Source organism: Pseudorca crassidens, chromosome X, assembly GCF_039906515.1.
Source record: "Pseudorca crassidens isolate mPseCra1 chromosome X, mPseCra1.hap1, whole genome shotgun sequence".
In the NCBI taxonomy this organism is placed as follows: Eukaryota; Metazoa; Chordata; class Mammalia; order Artiodactyla; family Delphinidae; genus Pseudorca; species Pseudorca crassidens.
Genome location: NC_090317.1, coordinates 71,885,142 through 71,893,266, shown reverse-complemented (window position 1 = coordinate 71,893,266; position 8,125 = coordinate 71,885,142). Strand labels below are relative to the sequence as shown.

The 8,125-nt window shown below is 48.0% G+C and overlaps 1 long non-coding RNA gene across 1 annotated transcript; it reads right to left on the bottom strand.

Annotated features, from left to right (window-relative positions):
* Window positions 1–525: 525 nt before the first annotated feature.
* On the bottom strand, window positions 526–7,817 carry LOC137217174 (uncharacterized). Its single transcript, XR_010940032.1, has 3 exons — window positions 6,602–7,817; window positions 3,777–3,905; window positions 526–1,112 (listed from the first exon to the last, which is right to left on the bottom strand). It is a non-coding gene; the product is annotated as an uncharacterized lncRNA (long non-coding RNA).
* Between the last annotated feature and the right edge of the window lie 308 nt (window positions 7,818–8,125).

Here is an 8,125-nt window from a genome sequence, read left to right as displayed (position 1 = left end):
GAAATTAAAGGTAATATTAAAGGTAATATTTGTTCATGCAAATTCTTAAAAGAAATTATCACCCATGGTACCTGGAGAATGAGTCCCATCAAAACACTGTGGTAAACCAAGAACAGTGAAGACATTAGTTCTAGGAAGCAGAAGATCCCACTTAGGGGTTTGGTAAAGGAGTGTTCTAGGAGCAACACTCTAGGCAACCGATAAAGATTGAAACTGGGTCCAGGAAAGTGATTTCCAACAACAAAGGAATGGACATAGTTGAAGATTGAGAAAATATTGCCAATAGGCCTATGACAGAAATGTAAGCTCTTGAGGGAAGGAACGTCATCTGTTTTTCTCAGTGATGTAGCACCATGTGTTAGAACAGTACCTTGTCAGCCCTCAATAGAGAATTGTTAAATGGAAAGGAGAGAAAGAGTGAATGAGAAGAGAGGAATTTGAGACAGCAAGTATACACTGACTCTTAAGGAGTTTTTATGTGAAGGTGAGCAGAGAAAAATGGTGTCGCTTGAAGGGAAATTGGAATCAAAAGAAGGTTTTCTTTAATTGGGAGAAACGACAACATACTTGTATGCTGATAGGAATGATCCAAAATAGAGAAAACTATTTATGAATGAGGGAAGTTTGTTTCTGATTGCCTGTATACTCTCAATGAAATGGGAAGCAAGGTCATCAGGTGAGAGCGAAGGTGGTCCATGATCAGCAAGTACCCCCTCAACTTTCCCGGATCATCTTGTGATCTTCTTCTTTCTTTTAAAAGTTTATTTATTTATTTGGCTGCGCTGGGCCTCTGTGGCTGCGCGCCGGCTTTCTCTAGTTGCGGTGAGCAGGGGCTACTCTTCGTTGTGGTGCGCGGGCTTCTCATTGCAGTGGCTTCTCTTGTTGTGGAGCATGGGCTCTAGGCACGCAGGCTTCAGCAGTTGTGGCACGCAAGCTCTAGAGCACAGGCTCCAGTAGCTGTGCCGCACAGGCTTAGTTGCTCCGTGGCATATGGGATCTTCTGGGACCAGGGATCGAACCCGTGTCCCCTACATTGGCAGGCAGATTCTTAACCACTGTGCCACCAGGGAAGTCCCGTGATCTTCTTGTATGGAACTTTTCATAATAAAGTGCTGTTGAAAATTAAAAAGAAGTGCTTTTGTTCGTTAAAAGGTATGATAAAAAGAGTGAAGGCAAGCTAAAAACTAGAAGATATTTACATAACACGAAATCATCAAAGAATTAAAGTATAGAATACATAAAGAACTTCCACAAATAAATATGCAAACAACCCAAGGGGAAAATGGGCAAAGGACACTAAATGAACACCTCATAGACAAGAAAATCCCCAAGGCCAAGCATATGAAAAGCTGCTCAATATTATTACTAATATTATTACTAATCAAGAAATTGCAGATTAAATCTACAATGAGACACCATTTCACTATCACAAGATTGACAACAATTTTTTACATTGTTAATATCAAATGTTGATGAGGATGTGGAACAGTTAAACACTGTTGATAGGAGTAGAAATTGGCATGACCCCATTGTAAAAAATCTGGCATGATCTAGTAATGTTGGAAATCTTCTTTCCCTATGAGATGACAATTTCAGTCCTAAGTATGAGCACTGGAACGCAGCTTCCCAGCCATTTGATTCTATGGCTCACACAGAAAATGATGATTGTATGGCATACAGGAGTAAGATGACAAAGTTGTTCAGGGCCAGAACCAAGCGGTCCAGGGGCTGCTGTCTGGCTGTCTCTGGAGATGAAGGCCTCAAAGTCCCAGGTCCAAAAGTTGGAAAGCTCTGCCCTGGAAGGCTCTTGTACGTGGGCACCAGGAAACATGCGCCAGAATGTTTATAGTAGCGCTATGAATAATATCTGCCCAAATGGAAACAACCCAAATTACCCATTGACAGTAGAATGGATACATAGGTTGAGATACAGTTGATTCTTGTTATTTGTAGATTCCATACTTGCAAATTCCCCTATTTGCTAAAATTCATTTTTAACCACAAATCAGTACCAGAGTGCTTTCCTCCTCGTTCGAGAGAGCTGTGAAAATTTTGAGTTGGTGGAATATGTTCCCAACTGAGGTCAAACAAGGTGACGCCCTGCCTTCTGGTTTCAGTCTCATACTGCAAGCAAGTGTCCTTTTCATGATTTATTTGGTGCCACATAGTTTGCATTTTTGTGCTTCTTTGTTGGTGATTTCATAATTAAAGATGGCCTCCAAGCTTAGTGCTGAAGTACTGTCTGGTGTCCTTGAGTGCAAAATGACTATGACGTGCACTCAAGAAAATATGTGTGTTACATAAACCTTGCTCAGGCATGATTTATAATGCTGTTGGCTGTGAGGTCAGTGTTAATGAATCAATAATATTTGTATTAAATAGAGTGCCTTTAAACAGAAACACACATGAAACATGATTACGCAGCGATCAGTCGATGAAAATGTTGTGACCAGCGGATGGTAGGAACTTGAAATTATATTTCCCTTAGGAGCAATGTTTCAGGATTGCCTAATTCAGTGTTCATGGCAACTTTATAGACTGCAAATAACTATCATGATAATGAGAGTCTACTGTATATTCATTTGGTGGAACAGTGTACAGCAATGAAAATGAACAAGTGCCTGCCACATGCGACAACAGGGATGAATCTCAGTTACACAGTATCACACGGGAGAAGTCAGAAACAACACAAATGATTCCATTTACATAAAGACCAAAGGATGCAGCAAAACCAACGTTGTTAGGAATATGAACCTATGTAGAGAATAACTAAAGAAAAGGAAGGGAACGATGAAGACAAAGGATAGAGGTTACTTCTGAGGAGGGTGAAGGGAAAGGAATTGGAGCTTCCATGCAAGGAACTTCTAAGGTTATGGTGACGTTTGAAAAAACACTGCTATAAAAGTTTACTGAGGGAATGAATGGCTCCCAAGTCTGTATCTCTCTCTAGCTTTGACCCCTCACTGGTGTTCCAGAACCAAATTTCTAAGTGCATCCTGGCTAATTCCACCTGCATGTCCTATAAGAAACACAACCTTAATGTATCCAAAATCCCATCATTTCCCTCCCAATCTTTCTTTACTTCCTGTGTCCTTATGCTCCCCGCCACAAAGTCACTCAAAACGGAAATGACTTCTGCTTCCTTGTGGTGGCCATAGAAACATGCCCCTCCGATCCACTGCAGGGAACATAGTAGATTGGCAAGTGCCAGCTGCCACTTCTCTGGCACCACCATTGTTTGTGCCAAGATCCCACATCCTCTGGGTAGCTCCCAGCCAGTGACTGAGCATGGCAGGGGCATACTGCTTCAGGACAGGGACTCCTCTAAATGGCAGCTGTAGGGTGGGGACTCCACATGAGCCTGAACAAACTAAACTAAACGGAACTAAAGTTTACTGTTAGAACGAAACTGCATCTGAGATTCTTCTTATCTGACCCTCCTTTCCCCCGCGTCTCTCTTACAGACGTCAGACCCGCATCGCACCCTGAAGAAGAAGACTCATTCCTGCTCCTTCTCCTTTATCCTTCACATGCCATTCTCCCATCATGTTCGTTCATGTCCAATCATGCCTTGGTGTCCGTATTTTTGGAGGACCCAAACTAACAAAAGTGGTACCAGGAGTGGTCTGAGAAGTTAGCTATAAGATGGGGTTTATGGACCAGCTCACTCACTGCCCAAATGACAAAGAGCATACCATTTTGAGTGTTATGTGGGGCATGGATAATCTCTAGCACAAGGTTACCTCCTGATTCCTTAAGGTTTTATCCATACGTACCTTGAAAAATATCCCAGTGGAGGGTCTTACTTGTGGCCTGTGAGATGATTCAGGCCTTTGAATGGTAGGGAGGGCACTATGTCTATAGGGAGGGCAGAGGCGGCTGTTCATCACTGTTATACTGGCGCCCTGCAAAGACATAATGAGAAACTAAGGGACATTACCAAACAGTTAAGGGCCAAGTGTAAGATTCATGGGGTTTTCTTGGTGGCTTACAAAATGCCCTTGCCTCCTGCAGAGACAGCTGAGTAGCTCACAGATTATGCGATAACAGTAAGTGCAGAACTCCAGAGATGTATACATCCTTGACAAACACAGGCCTGTTATGGGAAGGTCAGGGCCCTTTTTGGAAAAACTTCAGACTCTGAAATGTAGGCCGGGTATATTGGCATGGATGTCCCCAAACGTTGGCTTATCAGATCCAAACGTCCTGAGGCCTCAAAGCTTGCAGGGTGGCCCTTCCTTCCCTAGCAAGAGCTAACACATGCCCTGTGCTGGTAGATGCTACAGAGTCTGCTCCCCCACAAAGTGACAGACGCCTCTCCCAGGGAAACCCTCATCTCTTCTCCATAAACTCACTGGGATATGCCGAGCCTGATAAGGGGAAAAAGAAATTATACACCAAGAAATAACAAGCCTGTACTGGCAGGAGCAGGGCAATATCCCTGGGATTGGATTTTGAGGGTGCTGGATCAAGTGGACAGGAATATAAGAGTGGAAGAGCAAGTTTTGCTGAGCGGAGGCGCTTTCTCATGCCATGGGATTTAACACACGGGCAAGGACTCCAGGAGATGGAGGAAATTCACTGCCAGACTGGCCCTTTGAAACTTTGAGAAAGTGATGGCCCATAAGGAGAGAAGTGGAAATGCCTGCCTTGGATTGGCAGATGGCAGAGGAAGGAACAATAAGGTTGAGTGATGCAGACATGCTAGAACGGACAGAAAAGGTGAGGCCAGTCACATGGCCTCATGGTTATGTCCCACTGTAGGGCTGAGAGGACACATCACTCACCAAAGCCATCAGGAGTGTTCTGGTGAGAGGGGCCCCAGCATCACTAGAAGTTTGGTGGTTGCTCCCCTCTGGAGGCCAATGCCAATGATGGAAGAAAAGTGGTCCCGACCTGGGCTCATTACCACCCATGGGAGCCAACGAATTCTGACATAATAGAGGGCAGAGGGCAGCTCTTAACCAAGAGATGCCAGCAGACCACATTTCCAGTAACGACCAGCAAGGTCAGAGGGGCAGTCAAGAGTGCCTGCTTGACCGGCAGAAAGCTGAGAAGATGGCTCAGACAGCATGGCTCCCTAGGGGCAACGACAGCCAGCAAAAGGCAAGAATGCAAGAGAAGGAGGGCCATCATCCCGCTAAAAAGCCACAGTCTCCTGCTCAGTTCCTGGTCCTCAGCCAATTCAGAGACTGGCCCCACTGAAGAGGTGGATGAGTCCTGAGGAGGAAGGATCCAGAAACAAGGCAGTGGGTTATGACCGTCCCTAAAGAGAATGACTGCCGGTTCTCAGGTGACTGTACCCGGAGGCTAGAAAAAGACCCAGACACTTCTACTACTACTGGACACAGGATCTGAGCTGACATTGATCCAGGAGGCCCAAAGTGTCATGATGGGGCCCCATTAGAATGGGGCTTATGAGGCCCTGACATTAAAAGGAGTTGGGAATAGAGACCGGTTCACAGTGAGCTGAATGGGTCCCTGGACCAAAATAGCGGTCATTTCTCCAGTCCCCAAGCTGATAATGATAAGTGATGCACTTGGCAGTTGGAGCAATGACTTCCACATTGGGTCACTGCTCTGTGGGGTAAGAGCTATCCCGGTGGGGAAAGCCAAGAGGAACCTCTGACACTGGCTCCCACCCCAGGCCAAGAGAGTAAGTCAAAAGCAGTATTGGATCCTGGTGAGCATAGGGGGCTAAAGCAGAGATTAGTAGACATCGTTGGAGACGTATGGGATGCAGGGGAAGAGGAGGTAGGAGAGCCACAGGGACGAAGAGAGTGGAGAAGGTGAGAAGAAGTTCTGGGAGTCTCTCTCTGGGGGAGGGAGGAAGGGAATGGAAATGGTGAGAGGGAAGACGGAGGCTTCCACTGAATCCACTGGTAATGTTTCCTAGGGTGCTGGTGGATGCAGGAGATTTTGCTATATCCTTCCTTATCCATTTTAACATATTTGAAATAGCACACCATGACTTAAAAAGTCACTGGGAGAAGTGGAAGAGGGCGGTATCCACAAACGGGCAGGCACCATCGGGGGCAGGCTCGAGGAGGAGGATTGCAGATTTACAGTGCACCCAATCTCCCCTGCTCTGAAACTTCTCCAGCACGGCCAGCTTCTCAGGTGCAGACCCAGAAAACTGGGCCTTTGAGTTCCACAGGCAAGAGGGGTTCAGACACCCCAGGACTCTCCAGGAGGTCAGCCAGAGCAGGTTGCAGGAGAGAGAGGTGACTGAAGACAGAGGAGTATGAACGGGAAGGAGCAGAAGGAAGGTATGGGAGGAATGGAGCGGTGTCAGAGTAGGAGTGGGGTGGCAGACACGGGAAATTCTAACACCCATGGGCCGTATAGAAACCAAGGGAGGCACCACTCCCCAGACATCAGTACTGCTCAGCTCAGGGGAGCTGAGAACTGACAGTTCCAAGAAAAATTGAGAGACACCTGGCTATCCACACCCACCGCCATCACAACTGGTAGGCCTTGGTTGTGCGTCCTTCAAAACTTTAAAACATACTTGTACATATACTTAAATGAATTCTCATATATTACATAGGATTGACTGGTGTGTGTGCGTGTGCCCACGCACGCAAGTGATTTAACTTACAAATGTGAATCCAAAGCCATCGTTCTGCAACTTGCAGTTGGAAGTCAGGCGGATGCTTTCGAAAGCTGTGAGAATGGCCTGATGCATTCCGTTGGACTGCCACGCTTTATGCTACTGGATGCTAAGCCACGTTGCATTCATCCATTTCCTTACTGACGGGAATTTGGAGTGTTCCCAGTTTTTCCCATCACCAACTCCCTTGTGCATGTGTTCTTGTACACTACAGGTACCAGCGTGTCTCCGGAAGAAGTACCAGGCAGCGGACTTGCAGGAGCATAGAGGAAATAGATTCTTTCTTCCTTCCTTTTAAAGATCTTGGGCTAAAAGCAAGGACTCTGGAGTCAGATTGATTGGTTTCAATCCTGCCGCTGATCCCCACGAGCCGAATGACCTTGGGCCAGTGGCCGAACCTCTCAGTGCCTGTTTCCTCACCGGGAAGAGGCCAGTAATAGTTGGTACTATAGTTAAAGGCGTGTCACGCGGATGCATTATTATTTATGCCCAGCGCTTAGAAGAGTGCCAGGCACAGAGTCCGTGCCGGCACTAAGTTGCTTTCAATGGATTCTGCCAAATTACCTCCCAAATGCGTCTCTTGCACCACCGCCACAGGGGTTCGCTCCTAACCTCTCCCACCCTCGGAATGGTTAAGCTCTTTGAAGGTTGTCAACCTAGTGTGTGAAACCCGATTCGTGGTTTTAGTTCACATCTCCAGGATCAGCGGTGGGGAGCACCTTTTGGGGTGTAACTGGCCACTGCGATTTCCTCTTCTTTGAATTTGCCTCAGAGAGGGGGAAGGGCTGATGGAGCGAGGCCAACCCCAAGTCTATCCGCCACACCCGCCTGCCAGGAACGTCTGCTGAGCCACATTTGATGGAGCAGTTGAGACAGAGACCTTACAGAACGAAAATACGATCCCTTTGCTCTCTGGCCGACCCCTGATCACTGACTGCGGGACTCCTGTGCCCATTCTCCTGTTGGGTCTTAAGGCTTGCGGTGCAAGGGAGGCTGGCAAATGCTTTCGGCGCGTGCTAGGCATCCAGCGCCTCCATCTTGACGTTTCATCCTCACCACCCCTGGAGCCCGGCGCCCTCACTCCCCGACGCCCTCGACCCCCTGTATAGATGGGAAACGGAGGCTCAGAGCTGTGACTCTAACCAGAAAGGGGAGGCGGGACAGGAGGAGGCGGGCCCAGAGGCTTGACAGAGGGAGGCACTCCCACCATCTCCTTCACCAGCCAACTGCCCAGACCGCCCACGGGCTTGCGAGCAAACCAGAGGCCCTCGGCCCCATTGGTTAGGTCTCGACGGGGGCGGGCGAACAAGGCGCCCGCTGGTTGGCGGGGGCAGGACCAATGAGGAGGCTGCGGCGCGGGCGTGAGAGGCGCGCTGAAAGTGGCGCGTCCTTTCTTTTGAGGCGAGCTCGTGCGGTGCGTGAGGTGGTTGACGCTCCCTTCTGAGCGCCGGCCGCCTAGCCCGCCGTGACCGCGACCGCGACTCGGGCCATCGACCGTCGCCCCGGTTCCGG